Source organism: Musca autumnalis, unplaced genomic scaffold, assembly GCF_047663935.1.
Source record: "Musca autumnalis isolate F117 unplaced genomic scaffold, ASM4766393v1 scaffold_3, whole genome shotgun sequence".
Taxonomy (NCBI): Eukaryota; Metazoa; Arthropoda; class Insecta; order Diptera; family Muscidae; genus Musca; species Musca autumnalis.
Genome location: NW_027411866.1, coordinates 51634454 through 51648862, shown reverse-complemented (window position 1 = coordinate 51648862; position 14409 = coordinate 51634454). Strand labels below are relative to the sequence as shown.

The 14409-nt window shown below is 33.4% G+C and overlaps 1 protein-coding gene across 1 annotated transcript in view; it reads left to right on the top strand.

Moving 5' to 3' along the window:
* Positions 1-14409, top strand: part of LOC141398647 (uncharacterized) — a 35970-nt gene that overhangs the window by 20450 nt on the left and 1111 nt on the right. The window lies entirely within an intron of this gene.

Sequence of the window (14409 nt, the reverse complement as noted above, 5' to 3'; positions counted from 1 at the left end):
ATTTTGACCATGAATTCTTCTGCAACTGCTACACCGAATCAAAGACATAAAGTAATAAAGACCAGACAAAATGCATTCAACAAAAAAATGTTTACGAAACTATGTATAGAAACCCTTAACATGTTGCAGTTAATTCAAAATCGCAACCATGGAGGAACATTTCATGTAATGGTATCAGAAACGAAATTTATGAATTCAAGGATCTATTCAAGAATAATTTCATGTCAATTGGATCGGTAAATTCGGTTAAATACGTAAAAATGTATACAAGATAAAAATGTTATTTCACCATATCGTAACATAACATTATGTTAAATTCAAAATCCATTCACTGAAGAATGATAGCAAAATAATGTCTTATCTTGTTGTATTTATGTCTTTGACCGAATTTGTTATTCAAATATTTGGAGTAACAAAAAATGAAATTGACCTGAAACAAGTGAGCGAAGGCTATAGTCGGGACGGGACCGACTATGTGATACCCTACACCTCTACCCCTGTGGATAATCTTTTCACTGGTAAAAATTCAATTAATTAAAAACTTCTTTCTTTTAGGGAGTTACTAAAGTTATTATAAAAGCCAGGGTGCACAGTGCGTAATATGGGAAGTTTAGTGGAACTTTAAGGGATTTTGGAAGTACATAAAATTATTTAAATTTTAATTGAATTCGTTAACTAAGTACTCCACTGCAAATAACCCATACTCAGTTTGCCGATTTACTCCGCGAAACGACTTAAAAATGCACTTAAAGTTGCACTTTCGTTTCATAATTTTTTTCTAAAACATATAATTTGGATTCATTAAAAAAATAGCCTGGCGCGGACAAATGGTAGGTCAGTATGCCATGATTTATTTTTCTTAATATTTTACAAAACTATTATAATATTTGACTCTCATAAAAAATGCAAAAACTCTTATTGTTTTCGTGCAATTTTAATCGGAAAGAAGTGCTTTTTTGAATTTTTCAAAATAATTTTTTTATTTTCCGTGGATATTTCAAAAGTGATTCCCGTACATTCACGTTTAAAGATATATATGATCTGAAAGATAGGGGTCTCCTATGTTCGCAAAGCTAAAAAACAGCTGCGGTAACGTGCGGTCTTCGGAGAAATTCAAGTTTTTTAAAATGACTTCGGAAACTTCATTTAATTGCATTTTCGAAAGTGGAAGGTAAATGCGGCGATGAACGCCGTTGTTGACTGTGTTTTGAAGAAATGGACTCACTAATGTTAACAAATGATGATTTCTGTTAAATTAAGAATCCTCTCGCAATTTTTAATAGTTTTGACCTGTAAATGTTGGTGATTTATATATATAGTGCAACATTTGTGGATGCTGTGGTACAAGTACCAATATACGTTAAAAATTGTAATGCAGTTCCAACCTGACCTTGATCTGAGAGACATTGTTAATAAAATTAATGGTACAAACCTGCTAAATAGACCAATAAACATTATAGCTACAAATGAAAACAAAAAAATATTGACATTTACTCCTTAATGATGTGTAGGGTTGTGGGGCTTCACTCAGAAGTGGACCTATGTTGACAGCTTTTATGTGAGGAGGATTTTTATTCGCTAACATCTTAAAATTTACATTTCATCAAAATCTGTTACAATTTTTGTCTTCAACATTTAAAATACCTAATATGAGGGAACCCGTCATATGGGGGCTATACCAAAAACGCGTACCTACGATGTTAATATTTCCCACAGAGTTTTTCTATCTACAAAGAACATAAAATGCCAAAATAATCCAAATACGTTGGAAAATGTGTCTGTAACATTTAAAATATGTCCCATCGACCGGTACCGTTCAATGGGTTCTATACCAAAACGCGAACCTATATTGAAAATATTTTGTACATAAGTTTTCTATCCGCTGAAAACTCAATATACCAATTTGCAGCAAAATCGATTGAAAAATGAATGTAAAACGTAAAAACGACAGCCGCCGTTACATAAACGCTACGGGAAACCGCGGGCCTATGTGGCCCAATTTGAGCCCCACAATATCCACTAATATAAGAAACATTTTTGCAAAATTTTAGGAATCTACGCTCTTTACTTTAAAAGTTATTAGTACAGTTCCACTAAAGTGTTCATATTTCGCACTGTGGGGTGGTTGGATTTTATACTAAACTAGAGGACCCGGCGAACTTCGTCTCGCAGTCTGTTAGGTATTGAACTTGATGAATTTTGTTCAGACATATAATAAAATTATTGCTATCACGCAGAGTATCCGAGACCAAGTGAAAATAATTTTTTGCTTTGAACAATTTAGGCCGATTTATAATCTTTACATTGCATCATCACGTCCATGTTCGTTTCACAATCTATGGTTTTCAGAAAGGTTCGGAAGATGGGATCCTTTTTTGTTGAGATAAAATTGTGACAACTCTATAACATAATAATTAACTGAATTTCAACGCTGTATGAGCGATTATTGATTATTGAATTTTTGTAGTCGCTATATTGGATTTTTCCATTAAACATTTTTGATGAATCGATTAGAAAGTTAGAATCAAATATATTTTATAATCGAAAGAAATGCAGGTAATGCCGCGATTCAAGGGCACAGTTTGGAAATTTTTCAGAAAAGTTAGACCGATTTGAAAAGATAAGTAAGATCGTTTTGTGGTGACCACCTTCATTATTCGTCTAAATTTCTTCCTTTGTGGTGTATAAAAATGACACTCTTCTCGTGCAAATTCCCTGTTATATGCGATCTGCCGAATTCTACATGCAATTGGTGATATAAAATCAAACATTATTAAGATTACTATCACACTGGGTTGAAAGACGATTTAGAATCTTTGATGTAGTAAGAGATATTTTCCAAGTAAATAGAAAATTGTACTTGTATTTAATTTTTGCCCAATTATGCGAAGTTATTGTTCATCAGATTTTAATTAATGTACTTAATTGAGCCATATGAACTAAATAGTTTTTATTAAAAAAATGGTATCTAGCTAAGATATGTGCATCACACATTAACCTCTAAGAGACGATCGTTTTGGTAACTGGTTAGGTTTATCGCATCAGACATATTAGATGTGGTTAGACAATTTTCTATATTCGGAAACTCATATTTATACGGACAGTCTTCCTATTTGTTCGCATGTACGATTTAAATTTGTTAAAATTAGTTGAACTGTTGTTGATGCAAATTAATATTACCGTTCGATAGAGTTCATTTATCCTCTTAAAGCAAACTCAAGCAATTGTTGCTAATATGGGTAGCTATAGGGTCCGGGATTTCATAAAAGGGGTGGGTCCCTCTTCGTTGAGATTAAATTATGAATATTTTTCGGAAACTTAATGTATCCATTTGCAATATCGAAATGAATAGACGCTGAGATTTTTATTTTATATAGAACATGTGTTTTAATTTTAATAACGCGTGAGTGAATTGGTAATATTCAAGATGGGTGGTCGCAATTTTAGATGAAGCAACTTCTATGGTCATTTCTATTTTGGACGTATGTCACCCATGTGCCGCTTAGAATTTTTAGAATTAAAGATTTTGTATAATGAAATATGAGAATATAAAGTCCAAGTTATGTGTATGATAGGGAAAGTTATGACTCTTATTTTTTATTGGCATAGGCAATTGTCATAATTAAATTGTCCACTGAAGCTGTATAATCCAATAGTTGACCCAATAAACTGGCAGAATTCAAAGAGAAGAGTGTGAGCAGTAAGTAGTCAGTTAGGCAAACGTAATAAAGCTCCATTCAAACCGCCATTGGTCACCATTATGGACCAATTCAAGAAGAGGTCGGGTTCAGACTGGAATAGACCCCTATTGTTTGGCAGTGATCGTGAAATGGAAATGGTAGCTTGCAATTTAATGTGATAATCAGATAATATTTACCTGTTTAAATGGACCAGAACTTTTGTGTGAAAATTAGTAACATTTTTAGTATAATGACTTGAAAATTGGTAACATTTTTATTATAATGACTCCTGGAACATATGTTCCACACACGTAAGTTATATTCAGAAGAGGAAATCTTGACCTTTCCATTGAAGTCGATTATATTGAAGTACATGGTCAGATAACAGAGTTGCAGCCTTTTATATACAGAGATCTCACAGATTTAATTGTGGGAAGTGTAAACATAATCAAACTAGACGTCGCAGCTATAGTTCAATACTGACAACTTTTTGCACGAGGTAAGAGGTTTAGTCAAGGAAAATGCCAGTAACTTTGGATAATGACCGGATAGTAACTTTGGATAATGATCGGATACGAGGGCAGTTCGGAAACTTCTTAGCCTAGCACAAAAAGCGCGGTATAAACAGAAAAAAGTTAAGTGTCTGGAAACTTCCATCTCTGTTATGAATACATGTTTGTTTCGATCTGGCAACTCCTTCATATAGAAACAGGTGTTCAAAAAAGACGCATCCGCAATTTTTTTACAATGGAAAAATTAGAAATGCGTGCTGTCATTAAATATTTATAAAAAAAGGTTTATCGGGACAAGAAATTCATAATGATATGGTGAATGTGTTAGGTGAAAGTGCAACAGTAAAAAATTGGGTTGCTGAATTTATACGTGGTCGTACAAGCATTGAAGATGAACTACGTAGTGGACGTCCAAAAACAGCAACAACAACAGAAATTGTAGCCAAAGTGCATGATATGGTATTAAATGATCGACGAATAAAAGTGCGTGAAATTGCTAATATCATGGGCATCTCAAATGATCGAGTCCATTTAATTTTGCATGAAGAACTACAGATGAAAAAGCTTTCTGCAAGATGGGTGCCGCATTTGTTAACAGTCGATCAAAAACGCATAAGAATGAACATTTCTCAAGCTTGTTTGGATCGTTTTAAGCGAAATAAAATGGATTTTAAGTGTCGTTTCATAACTGTTGATGAGACATGGATCCACCACTATACTCCAGAGACAAAAGAACAATCCAAACAATGGACTGAAGCTGGAGGAAGTGCCCCAAAGAAGGCAAAAACAATTCAATCGGCTGGTAAGGTTATGGCAACGGTTTTTTGGGACTTCAAAGGTATTTTATTGATTGACTATCTGCAAAAGGGTAAAACAATAAATTCAGAGTACTATTGCAACCTTTTGGATCAATCAAATGTACAAATTCGAGAAAAAGGTCCTGGCTTACAACACAAAAAAATAATTTTTCATCAAGACAACGCACCAGCGCACAAGATGGTTTTAATAATGGCTAAAATCAACGAATTAAAGTACGAGTTGCTTCACCACCCACTTTATTCTCCTGATTTAGCTCCCAGTGACTTTTACTTGTTCCCAAATCTAAAAAAATCCTTGCTGGCAAGCGTTTTACCTCAAATGAAGATGCAATTTTAGTTGTAAACCACTATTTTGAAGACCTTGAGGAAAACTATTTTAATCAAGGGATAGAATTGCTAGAAAAGCGTTGGACTAAGTGTATTGAAGTTTCAGGAGATTATATTGAAAAATAAAAATATTTTTGAAAAACTAACTATTCTCTTTCATTGATAGGCTAAGAAGTTTCCGAACCGCCCTCGTAGATAGATCAGATAGTGGTGAAATTGGCCATAATTTGTTGTTGGAAAAATATCTAAATATAATTTTTGGTGCATGTTTGAAATTCTGTGGGGCATATTCCTAAAAGTTAGGAAAGTGAAACTTGAAAACCATGAAAGTTATATCAATATAATGGAAAATGTATTAAAATCATATCAATATAATGGAACTACTGTCTAACATATACATATGTACATAGGTTCCTTTATCGTTTAGGTTTGTGTGTAAGGAAGTGTATTTACCTTTCATGCTACAAAATGTCGCAATAATGACAGAAAAGTTTTTCTTTCAATCATGATAGAGAAATACCTATTTTTTATTGTGAAAATTACAATGCTGTACGAGGTTTTGAAATTTTTGTAAAAGTAATGTAATATCCTCGAAATATTGTTGTTTTTTCAATGATCAATTCGCTCGGTGCGCCTGAACTAACTTTAAATGAGAAGTGCTTACACCTGGGAAGTTTTTACGGATTCTGGAACAACAATGTTCAAAGAGACTAAAGAAAATGTTGTAGCAATGAAAACTCTCTTTAGTCTCATGTCGATAGGAGTTGCCGTTTCCAAGCAAAATCCTGAAAACATAAAAAAAGCTTAAAAATGTAAACTTAAAATGCCTCCAGTGTTTTTTTTTTTGTTTTTGAATTTTTCTCATCTATGAACATTACTGTTTCAGAATCCGCAAAAACTTCCCAGGTGAAATAAATAGCCCAGTGAAAATAGAAATTGAAATAGCATAAACTCCCACAAAGGGTTTGCTATTTGAAGCAATGTCCTAAAAGTCCCCATCAATCCCATGCGTACAAAAAAGTTATTCGGGGTCAAAGGTCAAAATTTAAGGTTTTTTTTTAGGTTTTCGAAATTTTTGTTGAAAACTGTGGGACTAATCAAAAAGTAACTGGAGTAAATGTTGTAGACGGAAAAATTCCCTGCAACAGTGGTCTGTGTGAATTTTTCTTAGAAGGAACCATTCTTGAGATATAGCTGTTCTAAAACATCATTTATATGCATACTAGCAAAGTGCCCGCTACTTCGTGTTCGGAAAAGATATAAAAGAACAAATAAACAATAGTTTATGGAAATGGCGAACACTGAAAATTATGTTGCACTAATACCAATTTTAATCAATATTAAATTTTGTTTAAGTACTGTTCGCAGTCACCTTTTTTGAAGCATTTTAATTAAGGGCTTTCTGTGCTCAGAAGGTAAAACATTCTTGTAAACCAATAAAGCCAAAACCAACTTAAGTACCATTTACTACTTTCCGTACAAATAATTGCGAATTTCCAAAACTACCTCTAGATCTGAATCCTTCACTTCAACAGTAATCTTAATCAAAACCACTTCCCAAACTTGATTCCCACCCAAATATGAAGATTCCAGCTATATCCGTTAAAATATACAATTGATACAAAATTTAGTAGCTTTTAGTACTTTTCGTACACTTGTAGTCTGAATTTCCAAAAATCCCTTAGGTACATCTTTCTACCACTCTATTAGTAACCCTCATTCCAGATTTCAGAATTCTAGCTCTTCCCGTTTGCCTAATACAAAGGGTACAATATTTAGTACCTTTTAGTACTTTTCGTACCCTTCCAGTTCGAATTAAAAAAAAACCGTCCATCTCACCCCTACACACCAACAGCAACCCACACTCAAAATTTCAAGCTAAACAACGGCTGAAGCTAACCGTTTCGTCTGGGCAATGATCTGTCAGTTCACTAAGCTCTTTTTTATAATAAGAATAGCAAAGTGCCCGCTACTTCGTATGAGGAAAGGATATAAAACAAAAAAAGAAAATAACACATATTAAATTTGAAGGATATTCGATAAAAATTTAACAAGTTGTAGCAACATCGCGAAAAGATATATATGGGGGCTATATAAAATCTGAACCGATATATCTCAAACGGTTGCAGGGATGGGTAGAATGTTTTTACACATTTCGTTTCGAAAGAGATGTCCAATTATCGGAAATCAAGAAATATTAAGAATTTATACTTTTTTATCAAATTTAAATTTTAAATTCTTGATAACGGTACTTTGCCCATGTGCAGTTTATGTCAACTTTTTGTACTAAAATTTTATATTTATAGCCCACCCGTCAAATCCCCATCCCCATTACCTGGAAATATTTTTCATATTTAAAGAGCTATAACTTCATTATGAATGCACATATTGATAAAATTCCTTCAGATTCGTTGTATCGGATGTGTTTACTTTAAGAAGAAAAACATAAATACGAGTATACGTAAAAGTTAACATCACATTTTTTGATTTTTGTCCACGCGGCAACACTGTGCGGCGTTCCGTGGAAACGGGCTTTAAAATAATAGCGTAGAAAATTAAAATATCAAAAATGCTCATCTTAACAAAATTTAAAATTATATGTTGCGAATTGAAAGAAACGAATGGCCGCCAAAATGATTACTTTAAATAATGTTTTTAGTAAAGCCACAAGGGTTTTCGCTTCGGAGTGGTATTTTCAATGTCCAAAATTGGTTACTTAGCGCTTAGAGGGCAGATAACAGTTGTGTTCTCTTTAATTGATTTTAAAATTTATTGTGGAAAACAATATTTCTTAATACTCTTCATAGACATTCTTTAAGGATCATTCTTAGGAACACATAATTTACGAATTCTTAAAATTTGTTTCAAAGACATAAATATAACAAGATAGGACATTGTATGTTATCAGTCTTCAGTGAATGGCTTTTAAATTCAAAGACATAAATACAACAAGATAAGACATTTTTTTGTTATCATTCTTCAGTGAATGGCTTTTGAATTTAACATAATGTTATATTACGATATGGTGATGTAACATTATTTTCTTTTATAAACTTTTACGTATTTAACCGAATTTATCGATCCAATTGACATAGAATTATTCTTGAATAGATCCTTGAATTCATAAATTTCTTTTCTGATACCATTACATGAAATGTTCCTCCTTGGTTGCGATTTTGAATTAACTGCAACCTGTTAAGGGTAATGTTTCTATAAAAAGTTTCGTAAACATTTTTTTGTGTAGCCTTAGTTGTATTTATGTATTTGTTAAATTTAACATAATAGCTGTGTCTTTTTACGTGATAATTAGTAATAATTATTACTAATGTTGCAAATTTTGACAGTTGTGTAAAGGACATGTTGCTGAAAAAATGTTTCAGCAACATTTAGTAAGTAAAAGGACACCCCTAATGTAATTTTACCATGTGGTTAAATAACATTATTTTCTTTTATACGTTTTGTACGTATTTAGCATAATTTAATTATCGTATTGCATGGAATTCTTCTAGAATAGATCATTGAATTCATAAATTTCGTTTCTGATAACATGCGATTTTAAATTATCTGCAAGCTGCATTGTGTCTGTTAAGGGTAATGTTTCTATACATTGTTTATAAACATTTTTTGTTGCATACATTTTGTCTAGTCTTATTTGTTCTATGTCTTTGTTTATTAAATGGTCTGCTTAGTACTGCAAGAATCTACTAATTTTTACTATTTTTTCGATAACATAAAGGAAAAAATGTTAGCGTAGTAAAAAATAGTAGCTTCTTGTAGGTTCTGGAACAGAGCAAACATTTATTTAAAATGAAACTCTTCATGGCGGATTTGATAAATTATGTTTCTTCTAATCCATTTTTGTGAGGTTTATTGTTCCATATATGAATGAAAATCCATTTAAAGTAACTTGAAAAATCCCGGGGTTCGGGATTCAGGATTTCGGGATCGCCATCCCTAGTACGTACTTCTTAAACCACCTCCGTAGGCCAACGCTACACACCAACACTCACCCTGATTTCAAAAAATACAGACTCAAACTCTACCCCTACAGCCAATAACAAAGTAAATGTCACTTAGTCCCGATTTATATTAGGCGATTTTCCTTCCGACAATTTTTCTCATTCTCTTCTAAACTTGCCTCTTGCGTTTATACAGGCAATTCTGTTTCTGCAAGTTTTGTTTTCAAAACATTGGAAATAATGTCAAAAACGAAAAATATAAAAATATATAAAAGGAATTGCCTGAAAATTGCCGGTACGAGCAATTTTTTCCATTTCTATTCCCCTAACGTGTCTCTCCTACAAATGGAGACTTGCCGCAAGTAATGTAAATTGGGCGTTAGTAATTTTTGAAAATTTATGGTACGTATTTCGACAACCAAATATAAGTAAGGAGTTTGCATGAATTACAACAACTAACAATTCAAAACAACAACATGGTTTTATGGGAACTAAATGTCAATGGCAACATTTGAGTACTAGGGTCTTTCCAAAATAGTTCAGAAAAATGTACAAGAAATAAGTGAAAAGTTTTAAAATTTAATTTTAATTGTCATCGAAATTTCTCTATACATAATGTGATACATTCTACAATTCATATATATATTATGCGGCAATGAATATAACAGATTGGAAATCTATTTAAGAAATTTTGGAATATTCTGGGTAGATCCTAATAAAGTCTGACAATTCAGTTTATACAAATTTCAAAAGCGTATGATTGTCACACATTATATTCCATTTAGCGATTTTTTGTTGTTTTTGGATTTTTCTCATCTATGAACATTGCTGTTTCAAAATCCGCAAAAACTTCCCTGGTGTAAGCGGTTTTCACTTAAAGTTATTTAAGGCGCACCATGCATAACATTGTAATATAAGGAGGCGATACAGTCAATCCATTGTCCTAATTTGAACTTCTATATCTCAAAAACGGTAAAGCATAGGAAAATACCATACAGGTATAGAGAATTTTCATAGCTACAACATTTTCTTTTGTCATATTTCGATAGGACTTGCGGTTTCCAAACAAAATCGTGAAAAACTAAAAAATCCCTTAAAAATGCCAAATATTACACCATGGTATGAACCCTACACTGACATTAATATCAAATAATGACAGTAATATTAATTCCAAATCTCAGGATTCCAGCTGTATTCGTTCGTCCAATATCAATTTGTACCAAACTTAGTTTGGTACATTAGCTTCGTTTCCGTACTTTTTAATAGTAAAACTCGTAAAAGAGAAAACTGCAAAAAATTTGTTTTCACACACAAGTTTTATTAAATAGTTCGGGAACGGAAAAATGGAAAATACGTCAAAAAAACTGGAACAAATGTCAAAGTCGGCGTATCAGCCAATCAGACGCCGGCAACCATGTTACTATTTTTTTACTCGCCCAAATTTGTCGTGTAAAAAGTTTTTAAAGAGAGCGTCATTCAACGCCATTTTTGTTTAAAGAGAAGTGAACATTTTACAACTTTTTTATGTACGGGAACGCTTTTTCGAGTAAAATGTGTAAAAGTCGTAAAAATTGTAAAAACTTTTTAGTTCTGGAACACAGCTATTATTTGATTAAGTACTATTCGTACCCATAAGTACGATTATCCAAAACTCCTTCACTTAAACAATAACCTTAATTCCAAATAACAGGAGTCCAGTGCTATCCATGAACTCAAATCCAAATTGTACCATTTAGTACATTTCGTACCTATAAATACGAATTTCCAAAACTACCTCAATCCTACACACCAACATTAATCTCGATTCCAAATTTCGGTATTCCAGCTCTATCCGTTCACCCCAATCCCCATTGTACCAAATTTAGTACCACTTAGTACTCTTCGTACCCATAAGTACGAATTTCCAAAACTAACCCAATCCTACACTCCAACAGAAATCTCATTTGATTCTCATTTCAATTGTCAAGCTTTTAGCTTATTCCGTTCACATGATACCAAATTTAGTACTTTTCGCACACTTGTGGGTCGAATTTCCAAAATCCCTTTGGTACATCTTTTTAACTCTCCATCAGTGACCCTCATTCCAAATTTAACAACTCTAGCTCTACCGGTTCGCCTAATACAAAGGGTACCATATTTAGCACTTTTCGTACTCTTCTAGTCGGAATTTCTCAAAACCCAGCCTTATCTGACGCCTTGGTCCGAAGGCTGATCTACACCCAAAATTTCAATATTCTAGGTTCACCCGTTTCGTCTGGGCGGTGATGAATCAATCAGTCAGTGAGTCAATTTTTTTACTCTTTTATTAATATAGATACACACGCATTCAGTCAAACCGCCTAAAATAACTAGGGTAACTGGGTCTGTACCCTAAAAAAATATGTGCCTCTGTAAAGAGCGCAATTATACATGCCTTTCAAAAAATTCTAACAAAATCGGACAGTGTTAAACAGAGCTATTCCATGAAAGAGTAATTTTATGCCAAATTAGCCCTTTTAAGCAACATGTGTAGTCGTAAGCCCAACTGGAACGACTCCAACGAAAACTCTCCGATTTGATTGAATTTTTGTCCAAATGTAGAGCTTACAACATTTTCCTTAGCCCCATTTCGATAGGACTTGCGGTTTCCAAGCAAAATCGTGAAAACCTGAAAAAACCTACAAATGTGAACTTTGATCGCGATTTATTAAAAATTCCATCCAGCGAGGTCTATCTTGTAAAGAATTTTCATAGCTGCAACATTTTCTTTTGTTTTATTTCGAAAGGACGTGCGGTTTCCAAGCAAAATCGTGAAAACCTAAAAAAACCCTTAAAAATGCCAACTTGAATCGTGATTTATTTAAAAAGCGCTTAGGCGATTGTTTTTGTTTTTTGATTTTTCTTATCTATGAACATTGTAGTTTCAGAATCCGCAAAAACTTCCCCGGCGTAAGCACCTTCCATTTAAAGTTGCTTCAAGGGCACCGTGTCATACCATAGAGGTCGATCTTGTAGAGAATTTTCATAGCTCCAACATTTCCTTTTGCCTTATTTCGATACGACTTGCGGTTTCCAAGCAAAATCGTGAAAACCTAAAAAACCCTTAAAAATGCCAACTTCAATCGCGATTTATTTAAAAAGCACTTCGGCGATTGTTTTTGTTTTTTGATTTTTCTCATCTATGAACATTGTAGTTTCAGAATCCGCAAAAACTTCCCAGGAGTAAGGACCTTCCATTTAAAGTTGCTTCAAGGGCACCGTTCCGTTATTGTAGAAAATGTTTAAATCTTCAACTTTCACTTTAGCCGGTTTTTCATAAGTCTTACTGTTTTTAAGAAAATTCCAAAATACTGGATAAGTCCTCCGAAAAATTACCCTTGACCCCGAACAACATCTTTTGCACACCTGGGATTGATGTGGACTTTTAGGACATTACTTCTAACATCAAACCCTAGCTCTCCACCAAAATTCAGCTTTGTGGGAATTTTTGCTATTTGGGCTATAAACACCTTTAAATTAAAGTTAGTTCAGGAACACCGTGTTCGGTAAAAATAACCGAAAGCAAGTTATAATGGTTTTTTTTCTAATCCAAATTTTAATTTTTTTAAGAAAACGGCCCGTTTGTCCATTATAAAATAAAGAAAATAACACATGACGTGTCACAATTACATAAAATAAATTTCATGGAAAAATAGTGCTCAGAGGAAGTGGTGTAGGGAATTACATGGTCGGCCCCATCCGACTATAGCCTTCTCTTACTTGCTTTTTATGAGTTTTATGAAAAACCAAAGAGTATTTTTTAATTTTAAATTTTTTGAAAAAATATTTTTTACTTGTATAGTTTATTTATTGACGATTGACCATTTTAATAGATAGGAAGAAAAGAAAACAAAAAAAAACTCATACTTTGACGCAAAATATTTAAAAAGTGAGCAAAGACTATAGTCGGGAGGGGGCCGACTATGTGATACCCTACACCACTACCACTGTGCATAAGATTTTCACAGGTAAACATTTGTTTTAAGGAATATTATCTGACTACCACCAAACTCAATATGCTCATTCCTCTCTGGGACTTCCATTAGCCAATAAACTTTACTGATTACAAAAAATGGAAAACTTGGACGCATTACCGACTATTGTGATATCTCCCTTGTTTGACCACTTTCGCCTACCTATATCTTCGATATCTTCGTTGTTTGGCCACCTTCGACAGCCTACTTTACATCGTTAGAAATGTGATATTTGCTACTTTCATTGCTTTTAATATACCCATTATAGAGGCTGAGATATTTGCTTTGGATAAAACGTTGACTTTTTCTCCAAATAAGTTTTTTGGCCATTCTGACCTCTAAATATTACCGACCATCACCAAAAAATCAAAAGGCTTCTTCCCCTTCGGGACCCCCATCAACACCCCAAATTTGGCGATCAAAATTGTGACCTGTAGCGTGATTACAAGGTTTAGATGGCCAGACGGACGGACGCACATGGCAAGATCGACTCAGCTCGTCGAGACATTTATTTTGTTATACATAAGTATAGGTCTACGGGCATTATTTCGATGCGTTACAAACTTTTTATCCAAAACCAACTTATAATACCCTCCCCACATAGGGGGAGAGGGGAGTTTAATAACGAAACTAGGTCATCTGAGCTTTAAATTAGTACAAAATGTGATAAAACATCAGCGTTTTGCAAAAGGCGCTAAGGTATCTAGTTTTGATATTTTGAAGTTTTTATTTAAATGAATTCAAAGAAAATCCCAAACATGAAACAAGTAGACTTTAAATTTGGTACACCTTTTAGTTTTCAGAGGACCTTAGTCTTTAATTTAATACATATTGTATCGATGTTGTCAGTCCAATTCTTTGAGTTGTCCAAAAGAATCGATTTACTTTTATGAAAATACCTGAATTTCGGCAGTACGACTTCAAATATTTTGTTCTAGTAGTTAGTTACCAGATGACTTAGTGTTAAAAGTTAGGTTGGCGAATAAATTTGGTATATCCCTAAAAGAAATATTTATCAGTGAAAAGCCTATGCACAGTGGTAGTGGTGTAGGGCAACACATATGTAGTTCGCCCGCATCGGCTATTGTCTTTGCTTACTTCTTTTAAACACATTATTATTA